Source organism: Cydia fagiglandana, chromosome 8 (genome assembly GCF_963556715.1).
Source record: "Cydia fagiglandana chromosome 8, ilCydFagi1.1, whole genome shotgun sequence".
Classification (NCBI taxonomy): Eukaryota; Metazoa; Arthropoda; class Insecta; order Lepidoptera; family Tortricidae; genus Cydia; species Cydia fagiglandana.
Window position 1 is genome coordinate 13863645 of NC_085939.1, and position 14233 is coordinate 13877877.

General features: G+C 37.2%; 1 protein-coding gene across 1 annotated transcript in view; it reads left to right on the forward strand.

The window, feature by feature from the left end:
* Positions 1-5753: 5753 nt before the first annotated feature.
* The window catches only part of LOC134666751 (protein O-mannosyl-transferase TMTC1-like), a 103791-nt gene continuing 95311 nt past the window's right edge, over positions 5754-14233 (forward strand). Inside the window, exon 1 of the mRNA XM_063524021.1 lies at positions 5754-6255. The gene's annotated coding sequence lies outside the window, so the exon portion shown is untranslated. The remainder of the gene's footprint in view (positions 6256-14233) is intronic.

Consider the following 14233-nt stretch of genomic DNA (forward strand, 5'->3'; position numbering starts at 1 on the left):
GCATGGCTTTCAGCATCTCGTAGAAGCGTGCTTCTCTTGAACGTTTTGGGCGTTCGGCCCTACGCAAAGCTCGGCCCTCAGCATCTAGTCTCCTCGACAGACTAGATGCTGAGGGCCTACCTACCTATATTATATTTGCCAGTTCATCATTTGTAAGTAGGTAGTAATTACTGCCACATAAAGATGTTAGCGTCGCGTAGACTGAATAATGAAATGCAATCTGATGCATATGATTGTTGTTCGATTTGTTGCTAGCAACGTGCTATTTAGCCTAGGGCCATGTGCGATTGTGCGTCCTGCTAAAGTCGCATCGAAGGTAATTGAGTCAATAACTTTTTTAGTGGGAGTTAAAGTTATGAGTCTTTACTGTGGACCTTCAAAACCTCATGAACATGTTAAAAACTTCTACTTCTTTTTAAGAAGCTATATGGGAAAATGTCAAATGTCCCATATCGTGAATACGTCCACATATTATCCACAGAAAAGACGCCGGTATTCCGGAACGGTGAGTTTAATGAAAAGGTCTAATATCCACATAAAGAGAACTTTGTGGACAAACTAAATGCCCGAGTAACCTTATAAATATTAGTTTTAGTTCGTTTTGTCACTAAAATGTGTAAAATAAAATAAATAAATTAAAAACACGACTGCTGATTTTTAAAGCGAACTGAAAAGCTAAAAATAATGTTAATATGTTAGTTACATAAGGGGTCATGCACATTTATGACCGTGATTGTAGGTACGTGTGCATTTAGTTTCGATTGCAGTCGGGGGACCTTTTGAATGAAAGAATGCAGTAGGTGAATGAAGGTCCCCCGACTGTAATTGAAATGAAATGTACACGTACCTACAGTCACGGTCATAAATGTGCATGACCCCTTATGTAACTAACATATTAACATTATTTTTAGCTTTTCAGTTCGCTTTAAAAATCAGCAGTCGTGTTTTTAATTTTTTAATTTATTTATTTATAAGGTTACTCGGGCATTTAGTTTGTCCACAAAGTTCTCTTTATGTGGATATTAGACCTTTTCATTAAACTCACCGTTCCGGAATACCGGCGTCTTTTCTGTGGATAATATGTGGACGTATTCACGATATGGGACATTTGACATTTTCCCATATAGCTTCTTAAAAAGAAGTAGAAGTTTTTAACATGTTCATGAGGTTTTGAAGGTCCACAGTAAAGACTCATAACTTTAACTCCCACTAAAAAAGTTATTGACTCAATTACCTTCGATGCGACTTTAGCAGGACGCACAATCGCACATGGCCCTAGGCTAAATAGCACGTTGCTAGCAACAAATCGAACAACAATCATATGCATCAGATTGCATTTCATTATTCAGTCTACGCGACGCTAACATCTTTATGTGGCAGTAATTACTACCTACTTACAAATGATGAACTGGCAAATATAATATAGGTAGGTAGGCCCTCAGCATCTAGTCTGTCGAGGAGACTAGATGCTGAGGGCCGAGCTTTGCGTAGGGCCGAACGCCCAAAACGTTCAAGAGAAGCACGCTTCTACGAGATACTGAAAGCCATGCTGCGGGACGTTAGCGGTGAAACGTAGAACCATTGTACATGTGTCAAATTACGTAGACTGAAGACCGAGCTCTGCGTAAGGCAATGAGGTGCAATTTCTTCAACGAGTACGAGTACTAAACTCCCGCAGGTCGTTCTTTGGCGTCGCGTGGAATCGCGCCTTCCCAATTAAGATACTAGGGGAAATTGAGGATAGCGCATGTACCTGTCGGACGCTCCGGACCTTCGGCTTTACGCGGAGTTCGGTCTACGGGCTTCGCATTAGACACTTGTAACATTGTATTGTTCTGTGTTTAAATACTAAAGGTACGCCTCTCGCACGCTTCAGGCATTCAGCCTTACACGAGGTTCGCGGCCTTCGGCCTTCTTATTTAGATACTTGTATTATTGTTTATATTATGGTATGTTGTTGTTGTTTGAATACTAAAGACGCGCCTTTCTCGGACGATTCGGGCCATTGACTTTTTTATTGCTATAAAAGGGGAGATTGCAGCTATACCTGGGGAAATTGCAGTAAGTGAGTTCCACCTGTCAGACGATCCTGGCCGTCGACCCTACCCCAGCTCGGACTTTGGCCTGCGCATCTAGAGACTTGTTCTATTGGTCTGTGTTTGAATACAACACTCTTGCAGCTCGGCCTTTGGCCTTCACAATTAAGATATTACTTTGGGTAAAACTTGCGACAAGCGCGCGCTCTGGCCCTTGGACCCTACGCGGAGCTCACATTTCGACTTTTGAATTTAGACAAATGTCTACTACTACTAGTTAGGTTAGGAATGAATAAAGGAAGGTTCGTAGCATTCGAGAAGGAAGGAAGAGACATAATATGTATAAACATTGTCACATAGATACTTCTTACAATAGGGAATATTACGCGAAACTCTGCGTAGGGGGCGCCACTACTACAATCCATCACAATCTCGGGCTCTACCGCGAAATAAGAAAATCGAAATTTCGCTATCACTCTTGCATATTCGGCAGAACATTGCAGTATCCCTATTATGAAAATTAGTTTAGTACCTACTAAAGTTAAGAAGAAATGATCGAAGTTGGTAGATACCTACCTACGCACGTGTTAAAACAAAACCAATTTTTTTCGCAGGCGGGTTAAGTAGGTTTAGTAGGCAGGGATAATTTTATTCAAAGGAATATAAGAATCCAATAAGCCAGAAATTATTCGAAGCCTATCGCTTAAATAGAAGTTCACACGTTTAGATTTCAATAGCGCGATTTAGAACATGTTTGTGTTTAGTTCCTATTTACCTTATGTATACCATATGATTTATATATATTTTTATGATCAGCGGTAAAAACCCTTTCATTTGATAGCTCAGTAAATAAGATAGAAGGATTGATTTTTCTTAGCACATTTTGTGAATCCTTATTCTACCAAAATAAGACTTGAACGCGTATGTTGCATATATATTTTAAATCGTCTTTCAAAGCTCTTCATTTTGAGGCCCCACTCGATAGGTTTGTAAGATTTTTTTTTCTAAACATCACGCAATATCATGTATTATGTCCGCCATATTGATTTTATTATGATGTCACATAGCCTATGTTAGTCGGGATGACGTAAGGATTCTAATGATATATCATTTATCTAAATCGGTTAAGGCATTCAGAAGTTATGATGGAATAAAGAAACTCACATACAAACATGAACCCTGAAAACAATACACTCTTTTTGTTTGGGCAGTCGTGTAATAATGAAGTCTTCCTATTTTTCATACAAATTAAATATTACCTTGAATGTAACTACGCCATTATCATTGTGATTGACGTTGCTTGTCATGCCTTAAACATGACCAAATTCGCAATACATTGCTTCTTAGAATAAACTTTAAAGTGTACTAAAAAACAAAACACAAGTTATTTTTAAAAGTTGCTGAACAAATGTTGGCCAGGGGCCAAATTCGACATGTACAACTGTCAGATTTCACATCCACGTCAAATCAACAGTTGATTTTATTGCATACTGAGTGTTGATTCCATCAACGGTGGATAATATCATTTGGTACAACCAAAACTCAACTATAAACTAAGGGTGGTTCGGTTTGGTTTGCTTGTCACCCTAACTGTGGATTGTTAATGTCAAATTTTGACATTGTACATATTCGAGAACTTATGATTTTTCCCGCATCAACGGGAGATCAACACGATACGTCAAACGTCACTTGTCGAATAGGGGTCCAGTTTGGAGTACAGCCTGTTTAATTTTTTTATTATATTACAGGACACAACCGGTACCTATACGGGAGCGGAACATTCTCCTATGACCTATGGCAATTTGCGAGTGTGTATTCACCATTACTGCGCGATGCAAGGGCATCAGCTTAGGGCGATAAACGCCGTGGGGGATCTTTAGATCATCATACGCTGCTCTACGATTTGACGTGGGGTGCGACGCGAGTCATAACGGCATAGAAATAAATTGGCACTAACTTATTTATAACTTTTTGCGCGCCATTTGATTACGAAAAGATTTATTGTTATTTGCTTAAACTTCCTCCTGAATGTTTAAATATATAAAATAAGTTCCATTATATATAATATACTTACAGACAGTGACGGAATATATGTAGGCATGAAAGTAAAATCTATATTTTTTAGAGAATATACTCTTAAGGGCCACTTGCACCATCCTGCTAATCCGGGGTTAACCGGTAAAACCTGGAGTTACCATGGTTACCAGTACAATGTGACACTGGGTTAACAATTTAACCGGTTAACCCTAAGTTATTGGAATGGTGCAAGTGGGGCTTATTAAATGTATACGTATAATAACTCGACAATATCGTTAATGAAATACACACACGCAAACGTCAATTTACTGTATCTGTACGTTTCCCTTGAATTTACTTACTGTCCGTCCGTATGTATGTACTACGTAAAACGATTTGAATGGAAAAGATGATTCTAGCGGTCACCTAAAGAACTAAAATATCACTGTGACTTGAATTAAATTTTTCTTCATCATATTTAAAGTCAAACATTACAAGTACATTTTTATGCCTACCAATGATGAGATAACATGAAATATTGGTTACATGTCATTTTCCATTTTTCATCGAACTTTATAGAAATATGAGGGAGTTAGCACCGCGGGCACGTTCGCCTGACTCTAGCACTCTAAGATAGTTACTGGATCAGTGGTGGAATATATTTTATCTCAAAAGTTTCATACATAAAGGAAAAGCAAGTTTTCTTTAAAATAAAATCAGTCCAAGGGAAAAGTTGCAGCCGCAAACATGCACTATGAAGGGTTACAAATTAAAAAACCTTTTTCACATCACCTATTCGAAAAAGGGCTTTTTCTTCCCCGCTAGGAGGGATCAAATTGGCACTTTTCTTCCCTGCTAGGAGGGATCGAAGTTGTACATTTCTGTTCTAGAACACGATTTTTTCTTTCTTGCATACCATTTTTTTCTGTCAAATAATACATATTTTGGAACATAACAATTTCCTCATAGTTGATGTGAAAAGCAGTATGTGTCACACGGTATCAAAATTATTTCGTCTTGGGCGTTAACACTTGAATCCCTCATTACGCTCAGGATTCTACTTTAGAATCCATCGCTTCATTCAGGATTCAATGTACACCCTTGACGGAAATATATCATTTTGATCCCTTGTAACACAAACTAGGTACTATTTCTCCAATATGCTCGGCAATGCCTTAAGTATTGTAGCAAAGATAGTAGGTACGGGAAGATCTTCATTAATGTCAAACGCAAATAAAAAAAACAAAAACATTATGGTAGTGTTTGTAGCATAAGTACTAATAGTTTGTTCATTACTGTATTGTTTTTTACCATTTAAAAACACGTTACTAACAAGAAGAAACAATACAAACAGCCAATTATTAAAGCCGCGTCCACATTATCCACAGCTATCATTTCAAGCTGTAGAGTAGAGTGGGATAGGGAGATAGTGAGCTGATACGTCTCGTTCTTGGTCGACATTCGGTTCGACAGGGTGTTGTAATTTTTAAAATTTGGCTTGATTGATTACTTCAATGCTAGCGCAATTAGAAAGGAAAATTAATTTATGTATTTAATTTGAAGTCTGACTTTTGTATTAACCTAAATAACATTAATTTAAATTGATAAAACTATAGGTAGGAATACTAAATTATTATGTAATAACGATTCTGACAACGAAGGACCGAACGTAAGGAGTTTTTTTAAATAATGAAGCCTTAACTGCATTTCACTTGCGCACGTCTTCAACTCCACAATAATACTCATTGATAACACGAGCACGCCGCGAACTTCAACATGTGACAAACTTACTTCCTCAAAGAAAAAGCAAATAAAAAAAACACTTATCCCAATAGCGTAAAATTCAAATTAGCGTAATTCTACAGTACTCAAAAGTTGATTGCAAGATGTTACGAGATCGTTCACGGCGATGCTACGAAAAGGCTTGTGTGTGGTCGAGACGATAGTGTAGTTGTGCCTTTTGGGTTGTAGAACGGAGCTGATGCAGGGCGCATGCGCTGTTGATACTGCAGCTTGTCGGCGAACCTGAAACACGCCGTTCCGGTTCGCAGTCGATAGCCAGTTCCCGAACGGGGTTGTCGCGCCGACCTTCTACCCCCCGTCGCGGTACGAGTACGATCTCGATTTGTTTGGACAATTTTTCCTAGACTATTATTGTTTCGCGGTGAGAGTGTTAGACATCTCAAGCGGTTGAATGCGGAATGTAGGTAAGTTCCTGATGAACTCGGTATTAAAAAGTTCTAGCTACTTTTTAATCTGACTTGTAAAATTTGATTTTTTACGGTTCGTTGCTCTTGGGAAACTTCTTCAGATTTTTTATAAAATATCATCGTTTTTGAAGTTTTACGGACCGGTCTGTATGTTTTCTTTTGTAACATTTCGTGGTTTTGAAAACTATACTGAACTTTTTTTCCTTTCTAAAAAAAAAACTTATTAGTAAACATTTATTTGCCGGAACTTATAGTACCTTACTATTCAGAGTTGCAAAGATATATAATACTTAATATATACTTGCACTTCTCATGTGCGTTCGTGGAAATATTAATCAATTTAGATTCTGTTTTCGTATTGCGTCTAATCATGAAGTTTATTCGCTATTTACCAATTCACCATTAGGTAAATTTTCCAATTCTCCTAAAACCTAATCAGGTCTTAAAACTATAAGGATATAAACTGAAAAATTGTAAGTTTGTGTTTGTATTTGTGTTTATCAACCATTTATTTAAATAATTTAACTCAGTGTTTTTCAAAGTGTGGGTTGCGACCCCCAGAGGGGTCGCGGCACATGTCCAGGGGGGTCGCGAAACTCAGTCCTGAAAGAAACTTATGGAAAGCAGATTTCATTTTTTTAACTTAAAAATAATCCAATCCTTTAAAATTTTATGGTCGTTAACGTACAGTATAACGTATCAATAAAACAAAACATTATTAGATAGGTAAACTGTATTTATTAAACAGTTAAATAAGTTAAGATCTGTTAGACCAGTCAAATTAGATTTTTTCCAGGAATTAATTACCAGCAAGCTGGAAATCGTCTAAATACGTTCATTTGGTTCTAAATTAGTGTAATGCGAGTTTGCTCCATTCCAGGAGTTGCGGAGAAATTTCTGTTCTTTTTCAGTTTTTTGCTTGTAGTTCAAAAACGGTACGTCCGATGGAAAATTGGCTCTAATTATGGTAAAAATCGATATATGAGGTTCCGAAAATTACTTTAATATGAATTAGTGCCTAGTCAAACATTGTAAAAAGTGGTTGCCACTTTGAATTTGTTTTTTTTTTTGGTAAAATCTTGTTAAATCCGAAATATTTTACCAGTGTCTGATCCCCAACAACCTTGCTGTTGTTTGCTGTTAGTTAGTGACATTAATTTTGACGGTGGGTTCCTCTATTTCGAGTGGTTTTGTCAATCCAAGGTAAAATGTCAAGGCTTTCAAAATTTATCCACACCTCCTGGGATGGAGCAAACTCAGATTATTCGCATTTAGGACCAAATGAAGGTATTAAAATGATGTGGAGCTTGCTGGGAATTAATTTCACAAAACGCTTTTTTGGATCTCATGAACCGTGATAGATGATTTTCACAGATGATGAATTTTGATTTTTTTGCCAGTCCGACTCGCACTTGGCCGGTTTTTTTAATTTTGATATCGACCAATTTTTTTTTGATATGGACTGTGAGAAAAGAGGTCGTAGAATGTATGGGACCCCATACATTTCACGAGGGGTGGGGGGGCGATTCTTGAATTTCATGGAAAACGGCGAAATAATAATTATATAATTTTTAAAATATGAGCGATAGAAATTGGGAATCTAGTGGTTAGGCCACTCTTTTTCAATTCTATTAGTAGAATTTAAATGCCTAGTAGTGGAAATATTATTGCGCGAAATACACGAAATCGAGCGGTCGAATTTCAAAAATCGGCCCCGTGTTCTCTTTCCGCACAGACTCTATATAGATATAAAAACGTAGAAATGGGGTTTGGGGGTCGCGAAAAAAATTTCGTGGTCATAAAGGGCCGTGACACCATAAAGTTTGAAAAACACTGATTTAACTCATATCAGGTGGGACAAAACGAGTGACGTTAATGCAACCGGGAAATTGTTTAGACTAGGTACGTACAGTCGCTATCAGATATATAGGAGCGGCCAAGGTGTTCACAATATCTGAACAAGCACTCTAACGCTTTGACAATAGAGGCGTGCTCAGATATTTGTGAGCACCTTGGCCGCTCCGATATATCTGATGGCGACTGTACTTTATGTTTCACTCATAAATCACGTTAATATTTCTAACCGTTTGTTAAACATTAGTGCAAAAATCTGCATGTTTTGACCCTAGCAATAGATTCGAGCATCGAATGTAAAGTCAAGTTAATGACATGTGTCAATTTAAAACTTTGCAGGGTTGTCACTGATATAAAAATAGGTGTTTCATTTCAATGATTGTGTTTTACTTTTTAATCCAGCTTTACGATTATAATACCTCGATTGTTGATCACTTAGATAACACCATTTTGTGACACCATCCTTTCAGCTCAGTGTCTAGAAATATTCCACCTTTATAATAATTGAGTTGATAGGGGTTAAGGGAATCATTTATCAATTAGGTGAGTTATTCATTTAAAAACCATAAAATAATTGCCTCAATGCTATTAAGCTCGTTGTTAAGTATAAGTGTCGTAATTTATAAAACTAAATAATTTTTTAATAATCACATAAACCACCTGTGTAATTTCCCTTTCGTTAAACATCTTTGACCAATTTTTTATTAGATATCGGTTGAAATGCAAATAAAAACTAACGTACTTCAATCGATTTTATATAGGCAGAGTTAGACCACGACAAGTCTGCAACGATTATGATAGCACACGCAGTGCAAGTGTTATTTATACGTCATATTTCATAGAAGTTTGATGTTTAAAATAACACCTGCCTACTGCCTAGTCCCACAGTGAGCTCAATAAGGCTTGTGTAGGTAATAAAAAAAAAAAAAGCTGAATTCGTAATAAGAAAGTTAACAATAATCTTAAGAATTTTATTTTTCCGAGTAACACGTATTGAAGGCAATACGTTAATAGCGAATATTGCCAAAAAGTTGAAACCGAAAAGCCGAAAGTATAGTCTGGCGCACTCTATCTAACTTTGCAAATGGGCGTTTTCAGAAATAAATATTGAAAACCTGATTCTTTCAAATCTGGACGTTCAACTTGGGCTCATTCTACTCAGAATCAACAGCATTCTCCATCCCACAATTAAAAAAAGATGTCCCAAAATGTCCTTTCCACTACGTCACGTTTTACTATGAAAAAATTATTCACTTGTATGTGCGTGACGTAGTGGAATGTACAATTTCATACACATTTTGGGACATTTTATTTTATCATCAGAATTGAATATGCTAGTGATTCTGAGTTGAAAGAACCCAAAACACCGGGATATGTGAGAATCGGGTTTTCGATATTATTTCTGAAAACGCCCAAATAAAAATTATACTTATTGCACAATTCGCGTTTAAAAGTCTCATCAATTAAGAGGGGGTTAACGCAAAATAGTAGTTCTTATATTGAATTTTTATACATTTTAGTCAAGGGCTAATTCCATGAAAAAAATCGCTTGGAATCTAGACTAGGTATATTAGCGAGGGCAGACTAAGCAAAGCCTCAACCCCCTTATTCATAAACGTTTACTAAAGTTGACAAGCCGATAATAATCGTTTGTCCCTTTGCAACGTATTGGTATGATGGAAAGGGACAAACGATTATTATCGACTTGTTAACTTTAGTAAACGTTTATGAATAAGGGGGTAAAAGGTTAAAGTTGGCTGATAGCTGTGCTGATAGAAAAAAGATCGGCCAAGTGCGAGTCGCACTCGCGCACGAAAGGTTCCGTACCATTACGCAAAAAAACATTTAAAAAATCACGTTTGTTGTATGGGAGCTTGGGAGCCCCACTTAAATATTTATTTTATTCTGTTTTTAGTATTTGTTGCTATACTTGCTATAGTAACGGCAACAGAAATACATCATCTGTGAAAATTTCAGACCACAGCCCGGTGACAGACAGACAGACGGACAGTGGAGTCTCAGTAATAGGGTCCCGTTTTTACCCTTTGGGTATGGAACCCTAAAAATCACGAAAACATATCGAAGGATTTGACTAGCAATTTTAATCAGAAGTATTAGGTACTCTCAGAGGTATTGAGGTAAAACGTTAAAACCCGCGCGATCGTCAAATCTTCCTTTACGCGCCCTCTTAAGGAGTCTCACGAAGCCTCCGCCAAAAAGCCGCTCCCATACAATCGAAGTAACGCACTAATTATAAAACAAACTTAAATTACATGAAACTTGGCATTAACATTTAATTTATTTAATATCCGGAAGACCGAGCTTTGCTCGGAAAACATATATTATAAAAACTCAAAAATGCGCATTTTCACAGAGATAAGTAGATTTAACGCACTCAAAAACCCCTATATAGCAAATTTCATCGAAATCGTTAGAGCCATTTCCGAGACCCCCAAAATATACCTATAGGTATATTTCGGGGGTCCTATTACCTATAGGTATATTACTCGTGAACAGGAATTGCTCGTTTAAAAGTATTAGATAATCTATTCAAAACACAAAGCAGAGCCTTACTAGTGACTACAGGCGAGAAAATATTATGAAGTGGAAAATTTCAAGGCATTATATAGAAAGTAAACAATTGTTCAGGTCTGGCATCTCTCGCATCTCCCTTTGTGAAAGCGTGCTAATGCATGTTATTGTTAGAGATTCCATTAAGTTAATCCACTTCTATCCGAGACATTGTGCTAGTTCCATAACAAACTGTGCTGGGAAGGCTGTGGAAATTTAAACAAAGCCTATCCTACTCGCAGTGTCCTATCATAACATAAATATCGTGCAGTCAGGATGGAATAGACAGTGACGGCTAAAGTGGCCAAATACACGGTGGCCAAAAAATAAGTGCATTCCCGTTACCAGGGAGGTTTTGGGATTGTACTGAGCAACTTTTTCTATGGGACCAACCCCGAAATCGCGGTGGTGGTGGTATGTACGACACAAAAATACACGACATACAATAACTTACGTGTAGGTACAGTCGCCATCAGATATATCGGAGCAGCCAAGGCGCTCAAAAATATCTGAACACGAATCTATTGTCAAGGCGCTAGAGTGTGTGTTCAGATATTTTTGAGCACCTCGGTCGCTCCGATATGTCATACATACGTACATAGACTGCTAAAATCAAAATCCTTTCCTAGTCCCTGGTGTTCACTTAATTATACGGCAAATGATGATGATGGAATTTCCTTTTGCGGAGTTGCTCCTTTTGACTCACAGATTGATTTACGAAGGGGAGCCAATCGAATTTTTGATGCAAAATTTTGGCTTAAGGGGGGGTCATTTGCCGTATATCACACTTTTTTGTCGTGAGCGCCACGGACTATCCGTAGTTGGGTAAAGATAGACTGAAGGGAATTCAATGATTTGTTGCTCATAAGCACAGTTTTGTATTTTCAATCTGTTACCTATATATTTTTTACCCTTTCCCAGTTTAAACTTTAAACTCCAAAAATAACTGAAATAGCAGAACCCTAACAATTACCTAAACGAGGGTAGGGTTGTCTCAGCCTTGTATGAGTTACATGTTTACTTACCTTCGAATGGGGTCTGCTTTATCTTGTTGACTCAGTCAGTGCCAGCCCTGGGGTGGATTACAACTGAAGCCGAAGTAAGCTCTGCTAGGGTTGAACATTTTGATAAACCCAGTCTTAGTACAATGTACCGAGCCCTTCATTTGCATTTCACGCGGTGAATGTTTGAATCAAAAGTGCCCTTGATATTTACCTATTTAGTACCTGAGACTCGGATTTTCAGGTATTGAGAAACCAGATTAATAGAAGTAAGAAAGGTTTTGAAAATGTTCAATAGGTGATTTTTATGAAATACCACTACACATAATTGTTTAACTATTATGTATGTCTATTATTATGTTTAATATACTTACATATATGTCATAGTTGTCAAGCGGACGCCGAGCTCCCATGAGCTATGGCAAAATGCCGGGACAACGCGAGGAAGAAGACATATATGTATTTCATATTAAGAAAAAAAGAGCTAGTAGTAGTAGTAGTAGGAGAGACCGAGGTGAGTTGTGACAGAGGAGAGTTGGAACATCGTCGATTTTTTGGAATCTATTAACTAGAAACTAGGTCGCAATAGCGCGCGTTTGTTAGCTCGTAACTTGAACTAACAAACGCGCGCTAGTAATCACTTTATTGTACACAACACAGGTTTACATAATATTTACAGAAATAAATGCACAAAGGCGAACTTATCCCTGTAAGGGATCTCTTCCAGCTAACCTTCGACTAGATCTTCGAGTTCTTACTCATGAAGCGCAAAAACTGTAAAGACATTAAATTAATTATTACTTGATCGTAATTATGGCAGCAATAAAAAAGCATAAAGCGCACAATTTCTTCTGTCAGAAATTTCACAAAGAAGCAATTGAGAACATCCATTTGTGAGCGCGATAAAATAAACAAAAAAAATCACAAAGGGCCGAAGTTTCCCCAAAAAGCGTTTTGATCCAATTAAAAAGGCTCTTAATTCATTTCTATTGCATTTCGTTGACAAAAGAACATGAATAACAATCGTGCCGTTATCGCTAATAAGACATCGTTAACCTTAAATGGACTCTTTCAGCACCCGAAAGCGGGCCGGCAAAGAAAAAACAACCTAATTTTACGGACTAGGGGACTAAAGTCGGGCTTATTGTGTGGGTTCGTAAATAGTAATTGGAAAACGATTTAGAGTAGAGGTTTTTTTCTTCACTCTGTCTTCGGTTCTTTTACTCCTTATACCTACTGTCTGCGGATTCAGTATTCACCTTAAAAATGAGTATTAATAATATTAGCCTGTATTATTATTTTATAGTACGTATTGTGGGTCATACACATTTTAGAAAAAGGTCACTTCTGTGGACAATACAATATAAGTTAACGGCTCTGGTACATAAATATCCCGTTGTTAATATTTGAGTCTGAAGTACCCACTGAAAAACGATATCCCGCCTGGAAAGGTGCCGAGTAAAAATTAGCTGATTCCCTTAAATTTGCGGTGTCTACAAAAAAGACGCGAACGAGTTTGCTATAAAATGTGTATGACTTTTATATCTAAAGATTGCCACAGACCTCACTGTAGGAGATTGTATTAATGAATTTCATTATTTTCGTTAGTAAATAAATCACCCTTAACTTAATCTTAAGATTCCTCCACTGCCCTAATTAATTCATGGAACTAACCGAGCGGGACAATTTATATGCCCTGTATCTCTAGCTTACCAACGAATCAGTAATCCAGTATATCTAGATACCCAGGTCGATAACAATTATGTGTGATCGGGGATCATACTTACACTGGTTCTCGTAAGCTATGGGAATGTGAAGTACTTAAGCTTAAAGTGAGGCATTATCGTCGTAAAGTCAGGGATTTTCGCCTTCATATTTGGCGATTTTAAATTGTCGTGGCGGAGATTACTAGGGTATCATACAATTTAAAGGCTTAAATATGTTCAGAGTTTAGAACATTGCGACTCAAAAAAATTACTCAGGTAATAATAGCCTATGAGTATCTTTTTCACCCTGATGAGAGGCAGATTTTACCCGAGGAAAACGCTTAGGGTCAGCTTCCTAAAAACATCCTTCTACGGTGAATTATGAAAGCCCGGTTAACTCTACTAGGGCCACGAAAACATAATTATATATCAATTTGTTATTCGGCAGCCATTACGTGGTACAAAGAGACATTAAGTATGTCGCCGCGCCCCGATGCTATCGCCACGCCTGGCAAGATTGATTGACACAATATGTTACTAGTTCGGGCTATATTCCCGCCTTGGCGTTTCTTAAGCATGTCTACTCGAAGTGAACTACTAGAGGCCTGATCCCTAAACATAGCTACATAGACACAAATTTCAAGATAACATTTATTTATTATGATTATTTGATTAATCTGAAGCGAACACTCGTCTAGAAGGTGTATGGATGTGTAGGTACTTTATATTATTAACTCTTTATTTATTTATCGTCTTAGGTTAGGTATTTTTATAATATGAATATAAAAGTAAAATATATTATTAATATTATTATCTTAAGAGCTATGCTAGTTAACGTA